Raw genomic sequence first — 19,804 nt, 5'->3', positions numbered from 1 at the left:
TTATAATTTATTTTGAGAAGCAGAGAGAGGCCGCTCAGGCACTGGGTCACCGTTTCCTCCCCACTCCCTAGCCCTGCAGTGGGCTGGGCAGGGCCAAGCTGGGAGCCGGAAACTCAACCCAGATGTCCCACAGGGTTGCAGGGGCCTGGCCACTTGGGCCAGGCCAACTGCCTCCCAGGGTTGACATCAGCAGGAAGCTGGAATCAGGAGCCAGAACTGGGAATCGAACCTGGGGACTCCAGGATGGAATGTGGTGTCCCAAGTGGTATCTTAATTGCTAGGCCAAAATTTTTCCTTAAGGTAAGGCCAACATTTTGCACACTCAACATGGCTTTTACTCTCATATTACTATTCAAAGCTGTAATGACTTTTTTTCTTTTAGTTTTTCCTTTTTCAGTTTGGCAACCCACTGCTTGTATATAAAAGAGGACTAAGATTCCCACACTAAATTTTTGAAAGAAATACCTAAAAAAGTTAGTAAAAATAAATGATTAGAAGATGATTAATAAGTATAATAACCCTCATCTCTTGCTGAACATTGGGGGGGGGGAGTTCCTGTGTTTTGAGGCTAAAAAAAGGAAAAGACTGAGTTTGAATCCCAATTCCTATTTGTAGAACTGTAAGTACAATTCTTGACCAACTTGAGCTTCTATTTCCCCATTTGTACAGTTAAAAAAAAAAAAAGCAATAGTCCCTCACCAAGACTGAGAAAGGGATTCATTGAGACCAGTCAGGGGCAGATCCTGGCATGACGCTTCACACCTAGTAGGTGATCAATAACTATCAAGTTCCTTTCCCTCTTATATCTGGAATGGGAAGGGATGGGATAAGTGGGGCTGTTAGCGTGCATCTGTGTATGTATGAGTGTGTGTATGTCTTTGGAGTGAGAGCAATATATAAAAATACAAATCCCCCCAAAATTATGAAAACTACAGAATGGGTAGCCACTGAATGGTTAAGAAATGCTACAGATTTCAAGGGTACTTCACCATGGTCAGAAATGCATGTCACCCAGTCCAGCTGGTGTGACCCAGTTTTCAGGGCAGACTCTGTCCCACCAAAGCGAGCAGTGAGTGTATTCTGCGTGAGCTGTACAAGCTGCTGCCTATGACCTGGCACGTCTGTTAACTCCCCGTGGTCTCTGCCGGAACATCACTGTCCACTGTGTTGATAACGATCCCATCAGCAAAGCTAGCTATCACCCCTGCTTTGAAGAGGAAATGCTGTCCCTTACCCACAAACACATTCCCAGGTCCGTAGAAGACTGATTAAACACATCACAAGGAAAGGCTCTGCCCTACAAAAAGTTTTGTCTGAGCGTTATTTCTCCAAGTGCAACTTGGGAATCACCCACGAAAGGATGCTGAACTTTTTCTTTTTGACATGGAACAGGGGCTGGTGCCCACTCAGACAGGCTTGGGAGAGCCAACTGCTAAGATTTCAGGAGTTTTTTAGCTGGCTGACATAACTTTGGTAGGATAAAACCAATTAGGTTTAATAATTACACCACAGAAACAGGCAACCACCAGAAATCAGTGTCCTTGAGAAGGTGATGTTTAAGGAAAGACTTGAGTGAGAGAATTAGCCAAGTACATAGCTGGGAAGAATGTTCCCGAAGTGAGAGTCAATGCCAACATCGTATAGCTGGGGCAGGCTGGGATATCTGCAGAAGGCCAGGGCTGCTGGAGTGGAGTAAGTGGAAGGCACGAGGCCAGAAGTAGATAATGGGAGACCGCATCATGAGATGTGACGCAGTCTTTAAGGGGGCTAGATCATCAGATGGAACCCAGTCTCCAGGGACATGGCCACAATGTATGGTGAGGTTTGCCAACCAAGTTGAGAGCAACATGGCAGAGGAGAGAGGGATCCCTCTGTTTCCTGAACTCTGGTTCATTCCAGGCACTACTGAGCCATCATCTTCATCCTCAAGGGCATCCCAAACTAGTGCTGTCAACCGTATCACCAAAGCACAGCAGTGATGAGCCCTCGCTCTAGAACCAGACTACTTGATGGATAGCTACTTGGGGAAGCAACTGCTTTACACAGGGCCTGGGCACAGAGGAAGAGCGCCAGAAACATTTGCAGAGAGAAAGAACAGGACAAACAGAAGCTTAAGAGCAATCCTGTGGCTCATTGGCCTCCGTGGGACCTCATTTCCTGCAGCGACAGCAGGTGTGAACCCCTGATATTCTCCAAGGGCGAGGCAAGTGGCACATCCTTGGTCTAGGATCACTCCCCTGAGAGAGAGGATCATAGGAATTTACCCAACCTGCTCTGGGTGGCCACTGGTCCCTACCTGGTTGAGCTTCTCCCTGCAGACCAGCCCTTGGAGACACTAGCATTCCCCTGTCTTGCACCCTGGAGAGTCAACATGGCTGAGTGAGGAAAAGCATACTTAGTTCCTGCCAGGCACCAGGCAGAATCTGATTATAGGAGTGGAAGCATCAGAATTGGGTTTATCTTGACATGATGCCCTCTGGTCTACCTGCCATCTCCTGAAACACTTCCTTCCCTTTCTTCAACTGATGACATTGCCACAGCCCCTGGGAAAGGGCCAAGATGACCTAAGGAAGGAGATGACCTCCCAGTAAAGATTCCAGGTCAGTGGGGCCGGCGCCGTGGCTCACTTGGTTAATCTTCCACCTGCAGCACTGGCATCCCATATGGGCACCGGGTTCTAGTCCCGGCTGCTCCTCTTCCAGTCCAGCTCTCTGCTGTGGCCCAGGAAGACAGTGGAGGATGGCCCAACTGCTTGGGCCCCCGCACCCGCATGGGAGACCAGGAGGAAGCTCCTGGCTCCTGGCTTCAGATTGCTGCAGCACTGACCGTAGCGGCCATTTGGGGAGTGAACCAACAGAAGGAAGACCTTTATCTCTGTCTGTCTATCTGTCTGTCTGTCTGTCTCTCTCTCTCTCTCTCTCTCACTGCCTATAACTCTACCTGTCAAATAAAAAAAAAAAAAGATTCCGGGTCTCCAGTCAGCTGCCCCCAGCATGTGTCCTCTCTTTCTCTAGCCCTCTGCCAGGGCACCCCAGGCTCAAAAAACTGGGAAGAGAGGAGCCAGGGAGGTCTCTTCCATGGTCAGCTGACTGCCACCCTCGCCCGAGTCCCAGGAGAGCAGAGGCAGCCGAGGACGCAGGTGGTCGGCCCCCAAGCGTGCATGGAGGACCCCGGATGGTGCAGACGCTCCAAACACTTATCTGTTGTGTGGGAATCAAGCGGGAGAGGGAAAGTGAGTGACATTATCTAATTGCCAGCTAATTTACATAATTATCGAACGGCACACTTTTTATGCAGGGTGAACATCTTTGCAAATGTCTCACAATCCGGCTGCCTGGGGAGGCGGGGGGCCCACCCGACTCTGCTGCGTGGGCTTCTTGCCCCCGGGATGGCTCAGAAGGTCTGGCTGCCATTTGCCCTCCCCACTCCTCCTCCCAAGCCCCTCTGCTACCTTTTCCCAACTACCGTGTTGTTTTCATGAGCAAGAGACAGACTCAGAGAAAGCCAAGGCTGTGTCTAGAGCCAGGATTGGTGTGGGAAGCCATGATGGTGACAGTCCTCGTGTCCAGCCCTTGCTGGCATGCCGTGCTCCTCAGGCTGGGCAGGCCTCTTTCCTCTAGATTTTTCTCATCGATTCTCACCAGGACTGGAAAAACCCTTGGATGGCTCTCTGTTGCTTTTGCCCCCTAGCCATTCCAACCCTCACCCACTCTGCAGTACATTGTTTTTACCACCAATCCCAGGCCACATCATGCAGGTGGGCGTACAGCCCAGATCACATGGCCCAGCTTGGCCAATGAGGCCATCCAATCTATGACTGCAGGGTTTGTTTGAAGGTGGCCCTGCACCTAAACCCAGACAACCTAAGGTTAGGGCTGGGACTGCTCTGGAATTATTGGGAGAAGGGCTCTCTCTCTCCTCACCAAGTGCACACTTGATGCCCAACATGACTGACACTCCTGGAGATGACTCTTAACCTAACAATGAAGACAACAAAGAAATCAGAGCCATAAGAAACAGGTTTCCAGAAAAGCTGTTTTTAGCACCTAGATCTAGCCAGGCCTGAAGCCCACTGAATCCTGAGACTTGCTTTATATGAACCCAAAGTCTTTTGTTTTTTTTCCTAAACAAGTTTAACTGTAACCAAAAGTAAGAATTGATATCCTCCTAATATTGGACCATCACAAATGCTTTCACTGACCAGTCAACCAAAGGGGCCATCTCACCTAGCCATCCCACCTGAAGGAGAACCCCTACAACCTCAGTCACACTCATCTCCAGACAGAAGAGTGGGTGACTCTCACAAGCATAATGTTGACCAAAATAAGACACAAGAGCACATACTATGTGTTCCCTTTATGCTTAAAAACAGGCAAAATTATCCTATGGTGTTAAATGTCAGAATAGTCGTTAACAGCTGGCAGAGGGGTAAAGGAATTCTGTTTGCTGACCCAGATAATGGGCACAGAGTGTGCAGTTTGAGCTGTACACTTAGGATGTGTGTACTTTTCTACCTGTACAATCAGATAGCACATTTCCTGACACTACTACCCTATGATTTTTATTATGTCAGATGAAGAAAAGAGATGTTTGTATTTATTTTGTTTGAAAAGCAGAGAGAGAGAGAGAGAACAAGAGATAGCTAGAAACTGTTGTGACTGTGGCCAGGCTGAAGCAGAGAGCCAGGAACCCCATCCAGATCTCCCACACGGGTAGCAGGAACCCAAGTACCTGAGCCCTCGCCTGCTGCCTGCCAGGGTTTGTGTTAGCAGGAAGCAGGATTTGGGAGAGAACCTGTTGGTCACAGTTGTAGAACTGACACTGAGTGAGTAAGTGCACTGGATGAGGCAATAGGGATCCCAAGAGACCATGGTAGCTTTCAACGACATCCACGATGGCAGACTGGATTCTGTCCCGGTTGCCCCTCTTCCAGGCCAGCCCTCTGCTGTGGCCAGGGAGTGCAGTGGAGGATGGCCCAGGTGCTTGGGCCCTGCACCCCATGGGAGACCAGGAGAAGCACCTGGCTCCTGCCATTGGATCAGCGCGGTGCGCCAGCCACAGCGCGGCAGCCATTGGAGGGTGAACCAATGGCAAAGGAAGACCTTTCTCTCTGTCTCTCTCTTTCACTGTCCACTCTGCCTGTCAAAAAAATAAAAATAAAAAAAGAAAAAAAAGAAAGTTATAAAACTCAGTCCTCCAATAGAAACAACTCACAAGGCAGGAAGGTACAATTTGTAACTATATGATAAACAAGAACTGAGGAATTAAATAAATAAGCTGTTACACCACACATACATACACAGGGCAAAACATTTGTGGAAAATGGAATTAAATGATAAGTATAATTTGATGCAAAAAATTTTGAATGCATAAGTTTTTTTCATAATACGTATCTTCCCTGAACTTTTGAAAACCCTGCATATGCATAGATTTTAAATTTTTTGTACCAAGTAAACTTGTCTTTAAATACCATTTTGCACCAACCTTTTAAATTCCCCCTGTAAATTGTTTTAGCATTTTGTGGCTGCTAGGTAACCAAAATCAATTTCAGACTCCATCAATTGGGATGGAGCCCACCGGGAAAAGGAGGTGATCATCTATCAGTCTGGTGCTGAAAACCAGGATTTCATTCTGAGCCCCACTCCTTGAGACAAGTGTAGGCGAGCTAGAAGATAGTGAATAGAATGGAAGTCGTTCATTCCATTTTTTTAAGCCATGGGACAGCCAAGTCCCAGATATAAAGATAAATAAAAAATAAACACAAGATGTAAAGTTAAAACAAGAGGGTGGGCCAAAGTTCAGGGCAGGCCCTGCTGAGTGTGGGGGGCGGGGGGTCGAGGTAGAACAGCTGGAGGAGTGCCTCTTTTATGCAGGGCATTTAGTGTGGTGATGGAAGACACAGGCTCTGGAGCCAGGCTTCCTGGTGCAAATCCCAAACCTACTCCTTGCTGCCTATGTGACCTTGAGCCAGTCACTCACCCTCTCTGTGTCTCAGTCACCTTGTCTGTAAGATGGAGGTGTAACAGAGACCACGGTTAGGCACTGGGTGCAAATGAAAGCTGTTAAGGACGTGGCCGGGCTCTGGTAAGTACTACAGAACTGCGCGCGGCTGCGCTCTGCTCCCTTGGCCTTGCCCTTGGTGCTCGGGTTTCACTCCCGCAGCACAGCTGCTGTGGGCGTCTCACCTGGCTGACAGGGAGATGAGACAGGCTTCTTTAAACTTCATCCCAGTGCCACAAGGAGCAGATCTGTGTCTTCACCTGAGAAGCAGACCTCTCCAGAGAAAGGGGCCCCCATGACTGGGGGTAGCCCTGAAGAGGCTGGGTGTCTGGTGGGGTTGTGTGCCCAGCACTCATTAGGTCTTCATGTGCAATATGGAGTGGGGTGGGGAGGGGGATTGGAAAAGTTCATGGCAGATGAATATGAGGAAAAGAAACTATGCATGCCTTTCAAAATATTTTTGCATCAAATAAATTCACCTCTTCATTCCTTTTTCTCTGCTAATTCTTTCAAGTGTCATCATAGAACAGAGTCCAGAGCAAAAGGAGCTAGCTGTGGGCTCAGCTGGTCAGGGGAGGATTCTTGGAGGAGGAGGCACTCACGTGGAGGCTGGCAGGATGAGGGGGCAAAAGTAACCAGTAAGAAGTTAGGGGGTGGGCTAGGGGGAGGACCAGTGGACTGAGTCAGAGGCAGGCTCTGTATTTACACCAACGACTGACCAAGAAATCACATGGAAAGCTCTCTAGGCTGTCTAGCTCTCAGCTGTTCTGGAAACTGGGCAGAACAATGGCTACACCTTCTAAGCCATTGTAGCATCAAAAACTACCTAAATTAAGGCACTCATCATGTCTTCTTACCAGATCTTGCCAGCCTTCTAAGGCTTACATGAAAAACAACTCAGAACACAGTCACTTCCCTACCTACCCCTCCATGCCGGCCCCAAGGGAGCCCCAGCTTGTCTAGTGGACAAAAGCCGCCACCAAGAGCAAAGTCTCCCCCCAAGAACCTGGGTCTTGCAAGGTTCAGCAGTTTCCCCCAGCCTCCCAGGTGTGCCTGAATCACAAGTTATGAACATTTTCCATCCAGCCACCTCCCACTTCTGTTCCCCTCCTCTCCCGGCCTGCCAGCATCTCCAGCCCAGAGTTCCCAGCCATGGTTTGGGAAGCCATCTGGCTGCTGGGAGAGTTAATAATTTATAATGAAGATAATCACCCTTCAAGATCCTCTCCTCTTGGGACCATTAAAAAGATTCAATTGGGAGCCCTTGAGTTCTTTACATAAGGAGACAAGGAAAGAGAGAAGGGAGGGCTGGGGAGAAAGGAAGTGGGGAGGAAAAACGGAAGTGGTGGGGGGATGAGCTAGGTGCTTAGCAGACCTTCCCCCCCCCCCCATACACACACACACACACACACACACACACGAAGTGGGCAGGGGGAGAGGGGAATTATTCAGCCCTAGAAGATAATCTCCGGCTTGTGCAGCCCGGCCCTGTAAGAGTGCAATTTGTGGGTCTTTTCTCCTAGCCGACTCTCCCTACACAAAGAGGGGGGAAAAAAGCAAGCCCACACAAGCAAAGGGGAGAGAGACGCAGACGAGAAAATAAGCTGCCTGGCAATCATTTCTGCGGCTGCTGGGAGGCCACTCTCTGTTCTCTTTCCAGGACACAGTGAAGCCCCCACTGGGCTAATTATTCCCATTACTTGACAAATTCTCCATTAACAAAGCAAGAGGTGCTGGAGCTGGCCAACGCAGAGAATAGCAGCCTGGTAGATGCTCTGGCCAGGCTCACGGAGCTGACCCAGACCAGGCAGTCCCCAGCTTGACCGCTGGGCAAATGCGGGGCCTGGAGCAGCCCCACCTGCCAGGTGCACCTGGAGGGGTGAGGTGCAGCCCATGCTTCCTGCAGGGTAGTGTGACAACCGATGGTGGGACACGCTGAGGACAGAAAGCAGGGGCAAGGGGACAGTCGTATGAGGGCTGAGCCTGGGGGGCCAGGAGCAGGCTACAACAGCCTCTGGGAAAGGGGCAGTGATGATCATTGTTCAGGATGCGGCCAGCGGCATGTTTGTCTTCCGTGATCTTGGGAAGCCACTGGAAAAACTGTGAGAGTCCTTCCAGCAAACACAACTTACTCCAGTTACAACAACACAGCCACAGCAAGCACACACGTCGCACTTACTCAGTACAAGGCACTCTGCCAAGTAGGTCACACTTAGAATTGTTTAATTCTTATTATTACCCCTATTTCTGAGATGCATAAGCTGAGACCTGAGAGATGAAATCTCTCCCCCCAAATTACACAGCTGGTAAGGGGCACATTTCAGGGTCTCCCTTCCAAGATGATGATGAAAAAAAGGACTGACAGAGACACCAAAGAGGACTGTGGGCAAAGGCAGCCCATCTGCTGCTCAAATTTCACTCAGGTATGCTCAAGGCCAAGGCCACCATGAAGTTCACCATTCCAAACATGGCAAAAGCCACAGCCGTCAGGGCCATGCCTGAAGCAAGTGCCTTGGACAGCTATGTGCTTCCCAAGCTCCACATGAGGCCACCTTTCTACATGAGTGATGCTGTTCACAGTCAGGTAGCCAGGACTCCTTCTTGTGAAGCCAGGGAGAACCAAACATCCTCACCCCAGTTTAGACCCACGCCGCTGCCCTATGACCTCTGCAATGTCCATGTAGGAGCTGAGTCCCTAAGGAATGAAAACACAATCTGTCCTCTAGAAACAAAGTATACTTTGAATGAATGAATGAATAGCAGAACTAACTCTGGCTCCAGAATCTATGCCAGCCCTACCCTCCCCTCCACCCCCACCCCTGTCAATCATTTCTCCTGCTCATCCTTTACACTCCCAAGGCTTTCAGATCATTTGATAGAGTATTCCAAGATGGGGCCCATGATCCAAAATCTCAAAAAAGGAGAGCTTGGGCAACACTCAGATCGATTCAACAGCACCCACGTCTCTTCCTCTCTTGACGACGCACCAGCCCCTAACAGGTCCCTCTGCCTCCACTGTTGCCCTTTGTGGAATATCTTCTACAAAGCACACAGAGTGATCTTCTAAATGGAAGTCATGACTTCCTGTATTCAAAACCATCTAATTGTCTACATCTTCAGAATGAACTCCAAGGCCTTCTCTGTGGTCTATGAGTTCCTGCACAGTCTATGCCAGCCACCTCTCCAATCTCATCCACTGCTTCTCTTCCTTGTGGTCTTGTCGCCAGGACTCACTAAGCACAGTCTAACTTTGGAGCCGTGGCACTCGCTGATCTTTCTGCTTGGAATGCCCTTCCTGAAGCCCCTTCCTCTCCTGCTCCCTCTCTTCCAGGTCCCTGCTTCAGTGTCCATTCTATGGAAAAATAACTCTGGGCCACCAGTTAGTTCTCTCCAGCTTGCTCTCCTTTTGTAACTTTGCAGAGCGATTATGTCCCTCCACGCATCCCCATCCTGTCAATTGCCTAGGAACCAAGAATTGGAGACGCAGGTCCTTCCATCAAACAACCAGACATGCACCCTTTGCTTGGGAAGTCACCTGACAGACAGGGGTGAGCAAAGGAAAAAGATCTGAATCTTAGAGGCACTTTGTCAGATTAACCTCTCATCCCTGTTAGCAGGTGAAGAGGACCGAACAGGCCCCGATGACCCACCCAATGACCTCATTTGTTGCAACACCCCCAGCCCTCCACTGGCCATTCCTCCCCATGGCAAATCCCCACAGGGCACGCACTGTTACAAACCCTCAAACTCTGTCCTGAAGGGACGCACACACATGTGTGTCAGAAAGGAAAGGAAGGGAGGTGGCAGCAAACAGAAGACCCAGAGGGGCCTCTAAGACATTTGGGGGACTCTCCCCAACCAGGACACATGTTAGCAGCTTGCAGAGATTGAAGGATAGTGGCTATGGTGCCTGGCACTAAGCCTGCCATAAATAATTGTTTGCTGACTGCCCTAAGTCCAGAAAGAAGTGTCAAGGTCTCAAGGGAGAGACTTCTGGGCCAGATCATTGGCAGACCAGGTGTAGAAGTCCATCCTTGATGGACTAACAGGGCACAGGTGCCCCTGCTTGAAGATGGAGAATACCAGAGCTGTAGAGGACAATGAAGTTCACTGGCCCAGACCCCCTCCTCTGTACATGAGTAAGGAATGACCCCAGCAGCAATCAAACAAGTGTCCAATCTCGCATAACTGGGAAGTGCTGGAAATGGCCTCAGCACCTTCTGGCCAAGATTCTTGCCATTATTTTCTTCTGTAAGCCACTGATACCCTTACTTCCTGCCCCACCCCGAATGCCCAAATACAAGACAGCTAAAAATGGAGCTACTCCACCAAGTGGAAGGTAGAATTGTGCCTCCTGGCCTCCACCTTGACTACCACAATGAGACTTTGTAGCACAAAACCCCAGAGTACTAAAGAACATAGTTTCACTGAACCATACCAACTGATTTCAACGTCTAAGGGTTATCCTTAAAAGTTCTTTTTGGTATTGAATTTTTTTAAAAGATTTATTTATTTGAAAGGCAGATTTACAGAGAGGCAGAGACAGAGAGAAATAGAGGTCTTCCATCCACTGGTTCAGTCCCCAGTTGGCCGCAATGGCTGGAGCTGGGTCTATCTGAAGCCAGGAGCCAGGAGCTTCTTCTGGGTCTCCCTCATAGGTGCAGGGGCCCAAGGACTTGGGTCATCTTTTACTGCTTTCCCAGGGCATAGCAGAGAGCTGGATTGGAAGTGGAGCAGCTGGGTCTCAAACTCACGCCCATATGGGATGACAGCATTGTTAGGTGGAGTCTTTACCCACTGCACCACAGCGCAGGCCCCCAAAATTTCTTATTTTCCCATAAAAAGCCACACGGGAACTGTCATTTACACAAACTTTTCTTGAACACATCTTCCCCTTCACTCATACTGTCCCAGGACTGAGACTTCCAGCACTTGCCTCCCTCACAGGTGCTGTGAGAGACCCAAAAGTGAACACTCATGTAGGAGACACAGCCCTTGAGTTACCACCCACTGCATGAGGTGGGGCTGTCCAGGATTTGTCCTCCACTTCTCTCCAGTAAGTCTCTGGTAAGGGATATCCCTGCTCCCTGGTTCTGCTCTTCTGCGATTTGGTGAAGAGCCAGACTCCAGAGTCAGACAAAAATGGATTTGCAGCCAGGAGATCCACCACTTACAGCTAGGTGACCTCCGGCAATTACTTAATCTCCCTGAACTGCTGTGCTTTCGTCTGTAAAATGGAAGAAGCAGCACTGGGACCTACTGTATCAAAGGGTGCAATGAAGATTCAGTGTGGAAACTAAATGACGCTTCTAGCCCAGGACCCATTCCCACCATCACCACAATATTTGCACAATCACTTTAGACATTTCTACCATGGTTTTTTGCAATAGTTAGATTGTATGAATGGCCCAAATTCTCCACTCCTCCCCTGACATTATTCTGCCCAGCCCCAGCCATAAGCTCAGCCAAATGACTTTGCCTCAATGGGATGTTAGCAGAAATGGCATCAACAGAGGCTTCAAAATCTTTTTCATATTTGTTCCCTGCTCCCTCTTTCCCCCTGCCATGAGAACAGGCCCCCACTCACCTCCCACAAGGTGAAGACATACAGACTGAAACAGTCATCCCAGCTACCTTGGCCAAGGCTTACGCTCTGTGCAGTTCCACAGTCCCAATCCTGGGGCAGTTAAAAAAGCAAAGTCTGAAGCCTTAGCTCCAATTTTGCTGTGAGCACTTAACATAGAAACGTAGGTAGAATGGAACTTTCAAACCTATGGACCCCATGGCACGGTTTGACTTCATCTGCTTCAGCGTAGCTGCCTGTTCTGAGGGACGTCACCACAGAGAACCGAAACAGGAAGACGCTGGCCTGGGTGTGACGTGCCAAGTCAGCAACTCAATGCAGCGCCAGTGTGCTGAGAACCAAGGACATAAAACAGGCGATGCGCTCGGAAACCATCCTATGTGCACAAAGCAAACAACAGGTGCTACATACATAGAGCCCTGCTCTCAGAGGCCTCATTTAAAACTGGTAGGTACTCACATGGGTGGAGAACTTTAGAGTTCACAAAACATTCTTTCCTCTGACCTCCACACAGACAAGTTAGCTGTAAATTGACCTGTGAAGGAGATGAAACTCAGAGACAGAACGCAGTCATAGAATCAGTAGGTGATGTCATTGAACCTGACACTGAAGCATTTGAACAATGATCCTGTGTTTCTATCATTCTGCCATATCGATCAGCCTTATTTAGTTGTTTCAGGCATCTACTAATATGTAGGTAACACAGGAAGCTTCCCTTCACTTGTCCACAGCACACACGACTTATCAACCATGGCACCTTAATACTGAGCCCAGATGCTGCCCAGAATCCTTCTCAACCCAACAACCTGGGCAGTATGTCCCATCCATAAGTTGCAAGAGGCATAGGAAATAAAATCTATGGGCTCATCCTTCAGTGGTCAAATGCATTTGGATGGCACACATCGAACTCACCGTGCCAGGCTCTCCCTACAATAGGGAGTAGTTTCTACAACAAACGTCCTCACCTAGGGCTGCTAACTGAAAATCTGGGTAGTTCAAATGTAGTTTTCATTACCTCCAAAAGGTAGAGAGTTCCAATTCCGTCTTTCTCTCCAAAGTCTCAGGTTTTACTTAACAGTAAAAAATAGTCTTAACGTTTTCAAATAGAAAATCGGTGTCTTTTTCAAACCCAAGACTCAAAAAATTAACTATTCTATCAGCATGATTTCAATTTTAAGACTCACCAGATAATTCTGGAATTTTATGGTCCTTTGTTTATGATACATTATTGTACAATCAGAGCTAATACAAACCTGTAATTTTGCATTAATTTTCCCATTTTACTTATTAGCACCTATTTATTCCTTAGATTTTAAAATATGCTATGCTTCAAATGTAACAAAACTATATCTCTCTTTTATACTCTATAACTACATCTCTGCTAAGCCAAGCTAGGCAATTCCTATTGCAGATTAGGTAAATCTCTTTTCATATTTAGAAAGGTAAATGCCAGTGCTGTGGTATGGTGGGCTAGGCCTCCACCTGCAGTGCCAGCATCCCATATGGGCACTGGTTGCTGTCCCAGCTACTCCTCTTCTCATCCAGCTCTCTACTCGTGGTCTGGGAAAGCAGTGGAGGATGGCCCAGGTACCCCTGCACCCACATGGGAGACCTGGAGGAGGCTCCTGGTTCCTGACTTTGGATCAGTCCAGCTCCAGCCATTGCAGCCATGTGAGTAGTGAAGCAGTGGATCGAAGACCTTTTTCTCTGTCTCTCCCTCTCTAACTCTGCCTCTCAAGTAAGTAAGTTAATAAATAAATAAACAAACTTTAAAAAAAAAAAGAAAGAAAGGTGAATGCCTAAGAGGGCAAGAGGTGGCAATCTTCACTTCATTCAGTACAACTCACAATTACTCATTCATTCAATAGTCCTCCAATAAATACTTGCTGCCTGCCAGGCAGCTGTAAGATCCTGGAGTCCTGATGATCCTGCCAGAAGTGAGTGAGTGAGTGAGTGAGGGGAGGAAGGCAGGTGAGCAACACCTGTATTGGGAACTTGATCGGTGCTTAAGGAGTGAGAGATTTTGCCACACTGGGCCCTGAGGAGAGAGATTCCAGTGAAGGGAAAGTGGTGAATAGACAGGAAGGTGTGAAAGATCATGGAGTGTTCGGGAAGCCGTGAGAAACTGGACAGAACGTAAGGCAGGAGAGAGGGGGGAGTAGGAAGCTCATAAGTCAAGTTGGTAACAAGGTTCCAAAGATCCTGGGTGCCAAGCTAAGTGGATCTTAGTGAGCCATTGAGAGATGCTAAGCAGAGGGAGGGATGGCACAAGGTCTGACTTTTAGGTGGCATAGGAACTGGTGCTGAAAGAATACATCAGGACATGGGGAGACCTATTAGGAGGGCATTGCTCTTATCCGGTGATATACCACAGAGTCCTGTGCTTGATCCCTATGCCTGTATTTACATGGCCATTCTCCACACGTCTGGACAGCCAGGTTGATCCAGCACCCTGAGACTGCCATCTATCCTGGTAGATGATCTAAAAGAGGAGACCTGACTCACTGCTCTACCTTGGAACTGCTCTGATTTTCAGAAATCCTCACCCTGTCCTGTATCAACATAGCCAGCCTTCACAACTGTCAGCCACAGCCCTACAAGCCCCATCCCTTTGTCCCCATTCCCAAAAGAGACTGATTCTGGCTCAAGTTCTCCCTGGAGGGAGGGTGCTCTGAGGATAGCGGATCAACATGGAAGCTCAGCAGGGACAATCCAGCTCCAGCATCATTAGCACAAAGGATAACCAGACGTTTGAAGCCACTGGCTGCACTGACAAGCAGCCATCCCCTCCCAATGGTGGGGGAAGGGAGGAGCCACTGTATCTGAGGCCAGTGCGTCTAGGAAGGTGGGATGGGAATGACCCTCCAGAGAAAGGACTGTCCACCAGAGAGAGTCAAACATATATTTCTCCAAATGTGCTCCTTAGGTAGCTAGTCCTACAAGCTGCTCCAAAAATAAGATGAAAGGAAGGAAAAATGCAATCAAATACACTTCAGAAATGCAGAGCTGTTTCCCCGTTTTAGAGACCCCAGCAGACATCAGAGTATTAAAGTCTGTCAGGGAGCCCTGTAGGAAGGAAATATGAATGAATGTGTCAGCCACCCACTTTTGCAGGTGGACAAGCTGAGACTTGGAACATTCACACGTGGCTCCAAGTGCTCGTTCCGCTCCCGAAGCTGCAAGTGAAGATAAGTGACCATCTGACAAGGACCAGGCCGCTGTCTATGAATGTCTATCATTCTGCTTAAAATTCAAGATGTCCCTAAATATTCCCAGAGTGGCATGTCTAAAAGAAAGCCTGCAGTACTTTTAATTGGAGATGGAGACACTAATTTTTAAATTTTGCATCATCTATTCATTCATCCACTCAAAAAGACTCATTGAGCACCTGTTCCATTCTGGGTGTGCCGCCACCACCAAGGACAGAGCTGTGAATAAGACAAGCCATGCTCTACCCTCAAGGAGTAGACAGCCTGGAGAGGTAGGAGGGGTAGGGGAGGTCAGGAACAATGGCCAAGGGAATAGTGAGAGGCTCTGCAAAGAGATAAGGCACAGGTGTGAGGTGTCCCACCTCCATCCATCTTTCTTGCAGTCTCTCTTTCCAAGGATAGATGTTATTTCTATTATTGTATCTCCATTTAAATAGGTTCCTTCCCACACCCACCCTCTTGCTTCCTTATTTGTAGCACAAAAAAAAAAGTTCCCAACACCCTGTCAGAGTAAAAGCAATTGTGAAAACCCAAGTATAGTATAGAGCTGTGACCGCCTCTCCCTGCAAACATCCCCTCCCAGGGAAGCATCTGCCCTCCTTGGTTAGTCAGGAGGAGTTTAGCATCCAGAGCCCAATTCAAGGCAAGCTGGAGGCTGGTCTTTCCAACATCTTCCCCAGATAATAAAAGATTACCTTGCATCAGCCAAAGTTCTTCTAGCAACTGTGTGTGTGTGTGTGTGTGTGTGTGTGTGTGTGTGTGTGTTTTCTGTCCATCTTATTCCCAAAGCTAGGACTCCCCCATTCAGGCAGCTGCTCTCAGACCCCTGGTAGCCAGCTGCCTCCCTGGATTAGCCAGCTTCTCATCACTTTAACAAAATACCTGACAGGAGTTCCCTGCAAAGCAAAGAGTTGATTTCACCTTACAGTTTGGAGGTTCACAGATCAAGACTGGGTGGCCCGTTAGCCTGGTGTCTGGTGGAGGTTGGCAGTGGTAGAGCATGGGCAGAAAGACAAAGGTATGGTGAGCCAGGCAGCAGAGAGAGACACAGGAAGCACACTCAGCTTATTTTACGAATCCCTTTGTAAGAACTACCTTCCAAGGGCAATTCCTAGTAACATAAAGACCTCTCACCAGGCCTGCCTCTCAAATGCTATAGTTAGCTCATGCATCCACCCTAATGCACCAGCCTTTTTTTTTTAAAGATTCATTTATTTATTTGAAAGGCAGAATTACAGATGGAGAGAAAGAGGCAGAGGCAGAGAGAGAGAAAGAAATCTTTCATCTACTGGTTCACTTCCCAGATGGACTCAACAGCCAAGGCTGGGCCAGGCTGAAGCCAAGAGTCAGGAATTTCATCCAGGTCTCTAACGTGGGTGCAGGGTCCCAAGTACTTTGGCCCTCTTCCATTGCTTTCCCAGGCATATTAACAGCAAGCAGGATAGGAAATGGAGCAGCCAAGACTCAAACTGGTGCCCATATGAGATGCTGGCACTGCAAACAGCAGTTTAATTGGCTATGCCATTGTACTGCCCCTATACCCTGCACCAACTTTTAAGACTTTCAGAGAGGCTGGCATTGTGGCGTAGCCAGTAATGCAATGCCAACATATCATATGGGCGCCGGTTCATGTCCCGGCTGCACCACTTCCAATCCAGCTCCCTACTAATGGCCTGGGAAAGCAGCGGAAGGATGGTCTAAGTCCCTGGTCCCCTACCACCCACACAGGAGACCCAGATGTAGCTCCTGGCTTCAGGCTTTGGCTTGGCCCAGTGCCAGCCCTTGCGGCCATTTGGGGAGTGAACCTGCACTTGGAAGAGCTCTCTTTATGTCTCTTCCTCTTTCTGTGTAAATCTTGCAGATAAATAAATAAATCTTAGCCAAAAAAAGACTGTGAGATTTAAACATCTCATGAATTTGGGAAGCCAAGCCCGGATGAACCCATAACATTCCAAGTCCTCTTTTGAACTTTTCCCTCTATGTCCTCTGAAATCCCTGCTGTTCATATTGGACTCCTCACAACACAGAAACCTGTTCTTTCTCTAATTAAATTATTTCTTTGCCAACACTCTCTGTTGTGGTGGACAGGAGCAGAGTATAGCAGCATCCTTTCTTCCCACCTGTGTTCCTCTGGCATCGTTCAAGGATTCTGTGCCATCTGCAATCCCAAATGTCCACCCTCATTGATCTTACCTACTGCCTCCTGTGGTCCACCAGGCTGTTGTTCAAATACTCACTCACTACCCCCAACCACCTACATGGATGGCATACACTTCCTTACACTGTGCCTTTGGACTTGGCCATGTGATCTACTTAGACCAAAGAAACATTAGCCGGCATGACATGACCAAGGGTTTGCTCTGCTGCAGTTTTGCCCACCAGGATAAGAAAAGAATGCCTACACAAGCCCAGCAGTCGTAAGAGGTGAATGACTAGTTTCCCAGCCAGTCACCCCAACCATGACCCACCCTGATTAGCTGAACCCCATCCAACCAGCAGATGTAAGATTGGCAGCACTACTCAGATGAGCCTATTCTAAATTACTTGCCTCCAGATTAGGAAACTAAATTAACAATTACAGCATGCCACCATGGGTTTTGTGGTTGTTTGTTACAAGGAAATGACTGATCAACACATCACCCCAATATTACTCTTCCACATTCACTAAGGCATTCAACTGGCTATCTGTTCTTTTCTGCATGCTCTTAGAGCATTTACAATGTCCATGCACTCAACGCTCTGGATTCATGGCCCCTTGTTCCTCTACTCCAGTAACCTGCCTCTTCATTCTCACTCCTTCAACACCCTTAACCTTTCTCTCTCACCTCTTGTTCCTAATGCTCCTCTCCAACCTGATCAAAGTCAAGGCCAACCCAGTCTCTTTACTCTCACAGGAAGGAGACTTGGCCCTTCTTATCTAACCCCTACAGGGCTTGAGTCAATCATCCTTCATCCCCTGCACTCCCACCATCCTGTCAATCCTCTGCCCTGGAGGAATCTAAGCAGCCTCCTCCCATACCCCTGAGCACCAGAAATCAACAAATGCAACTGTACTTCTGCCCCTCAACTTCTCCCCAGTCTCCTCCCCCTCCAAACCCTTTCCAACATCTGCACTCAACAGATGCTAGAGGGGCTCCAGTTTTGCTGAGAAAATTGAAGCCTTTAGGCACAAAAGCTTGTATCTCACTCTCTCTCAACTACTCACTTTGTCATCCACCCTTTCCTACTCAATAAATAAAAACGGTTGCTTTAAGCCTGACTCCACCCCAGCCCTCTTCCTCCAAGCCCTCCCACCTACCCAGGACCTGCTCCTGCAGGCTCCCCACTGACTGTTTTCCCACCCCACCCACAGCCCAGGAACATGCCAGGAACACTGAAAGGAACCAGAATCTATCCTCTTCTCTCACCTTTAAGATATCCTCCCTGATCCCCTGTTCCACCCTACCTCACCATGTCCACACCTCCCTCTATCCTGGCATCCATCCTCTACATGTCCCCAGCTCACCAGGAGCTTCTGCAGTACCGACCCAGTACCTGCTCCCTAAGGCTTCAAAACTGCCACTCTCCAGGACTCCTCCTCCACCCTCCCTAGATGCCTTCAAAAGCCCCCTCCCAGTTGCTTCTCTCCTTCCCCTACCCTTTGGACATCAGTGTGCCCTGGAACTCTGTCCCCACATCTGTTCACACTCTACTCATTCTCCCTGACGCTCTTGGGCCTGGATGTCGCCCAGGCAACTCATGCTTACTTTGAATAAAACCAACTCATGATTTTCCTCCTCCACACCCTCCCTTCGCTGTTCCTTCTGAATTCGTCTTCCTTCATATCCTCCTGCATCCAGGAGGCCTAGTGAGCACCTGGGCCTCCTCCCATTCTTCTCCTCCCTTCCCTCTCACCACCACCTCACTCAATCAGCCTTCTTATATTCCCATGCGATCTCCCAAATATCCCTCCTTTCACTTCCTCTTTCTACACCCTTCTCCCCTCTTTTGCTCCAGTCCCACCCATGTGACCAGCGCAGTTAAGAAAGGCCTCTCCTTGGGGCTGATTTTGTGATGCCATGGGTTAAGCCACAGCTCTGACAACCACATCCCATATCAGATCACGAGTTCAAGTCCCAGATGTTCCACTTCCAATCCAGTTCCCTGCTAATGCCCCTGGGAAAGCAACAGAAGATGGCCTAAGTATTTGGGCCCCTATCACCCATGTGAGAACTGTATGGAGCTCCAGGCTCCTGGATTTTGCCTGCCAGCTACAGCCACTGAGGCCATTTGGGGAGTGAACCAGCACAAGAAAGATGTCTCTCTGTCTCTCCCTCTCCCTGTGTCACTCTACCTTTCAAATAAATAAAATAAATTTTCAAAAAAAAGATAGGATCTCCCATTCAGATTATTTCAAATGCCTAATAACTGATATTTCTCCTTCCCAGCTCTCCCTACTTCCAACTTTCATCTATACTGTTCCAAACCAGAATTAACTTTCTTAAAACTCACATTTGAACAGATCACTCCCAGGCTTCTAAAAAAGCTCCTTGCTGCAAATAGGAAAGAGTCCAATCTCCTTAGTTTCAAATTCCAGGAACAAATAACATTTCTGAAAACTCAACAGACACCAAGCACTGATCTTATCCTTGCAGAAATCCACTGATATATTATTACTTCCATTTTAGAGGAGGGGAAAATTGAGACTTCAAGGCTAAATAGCTTGTTTAGGAAGACCACACAGGTAGGAAGAAGAGCCAAAAATCATATCCAAGACTTCTATCTCTGACTGAGGCGCTTTCCACTGAGTCCTTTCCTAGTAGCCTCTGAGAATAATAATTTGGACTTTGGTTATATGGCTTCAGTCTGTGCTTGTCTGATGGGTTCCTCACAAGTGTCTGCCTTTTCCAGATTTGTTGCTCTATTCAATGTCTTCTGAAAACCAAAATCTGAGTGGAGGGGCTGCCATTGTGGTGCAGTGGGTCCAGCTGCCCCTTTGCCTGTTAGAATCCTGACTCCTCTGCTTCTGATC

The 19,804-nt window shown here is 48.3% G+C and overlaps 1 protein-coding gene across 38 annotated transcripts in view; it reads right to left on the bottom strand.

The window, feature by feature from the left end:
* Positions 1–19,804, bottom strand: part of NRXN3 (neurexin 3) — a 1,793,247-nt gene that overhangs the window by 1,724,181 nt on the left and 49,262 nt on the right. The window contains exon 2 of one of the 38 annotated variants that reach the window (XM_089322450.1): positions 12,044–12,119. The exons of the other annotated variants lie outside the window; for them this stretch is intronic. The gene's annotated coding sequence lies outside the window, so the exon portion shown is untranslated. The remainder of the gene's footprint in view (positions 1–12,043; positions 12,120–19,804) is intronic. 38 annotated transcript variants of the gene reach the window in all.

The sequence above is a fragment of the Oryctolagus cuniculus genome, chromosome 20 (genome assembly GCF_051225735.1).
Source record: "Oryctolagus cuniculus isolate XC-2025 breed Fujian yellow rabbit chromosome 20, ASM5122573v1, whole genome shotgun sequence".
Classification (NCBI taxonomy): Eukaryota; Metazoa; Chordata; class Mammalia; order Lagomorpha; family Leporidae; genus Oryctolagus; species Oryctolagus cuniculus.
This window is presented reverse-complemented; position numbering and strand designations above follow the sequence as displayed.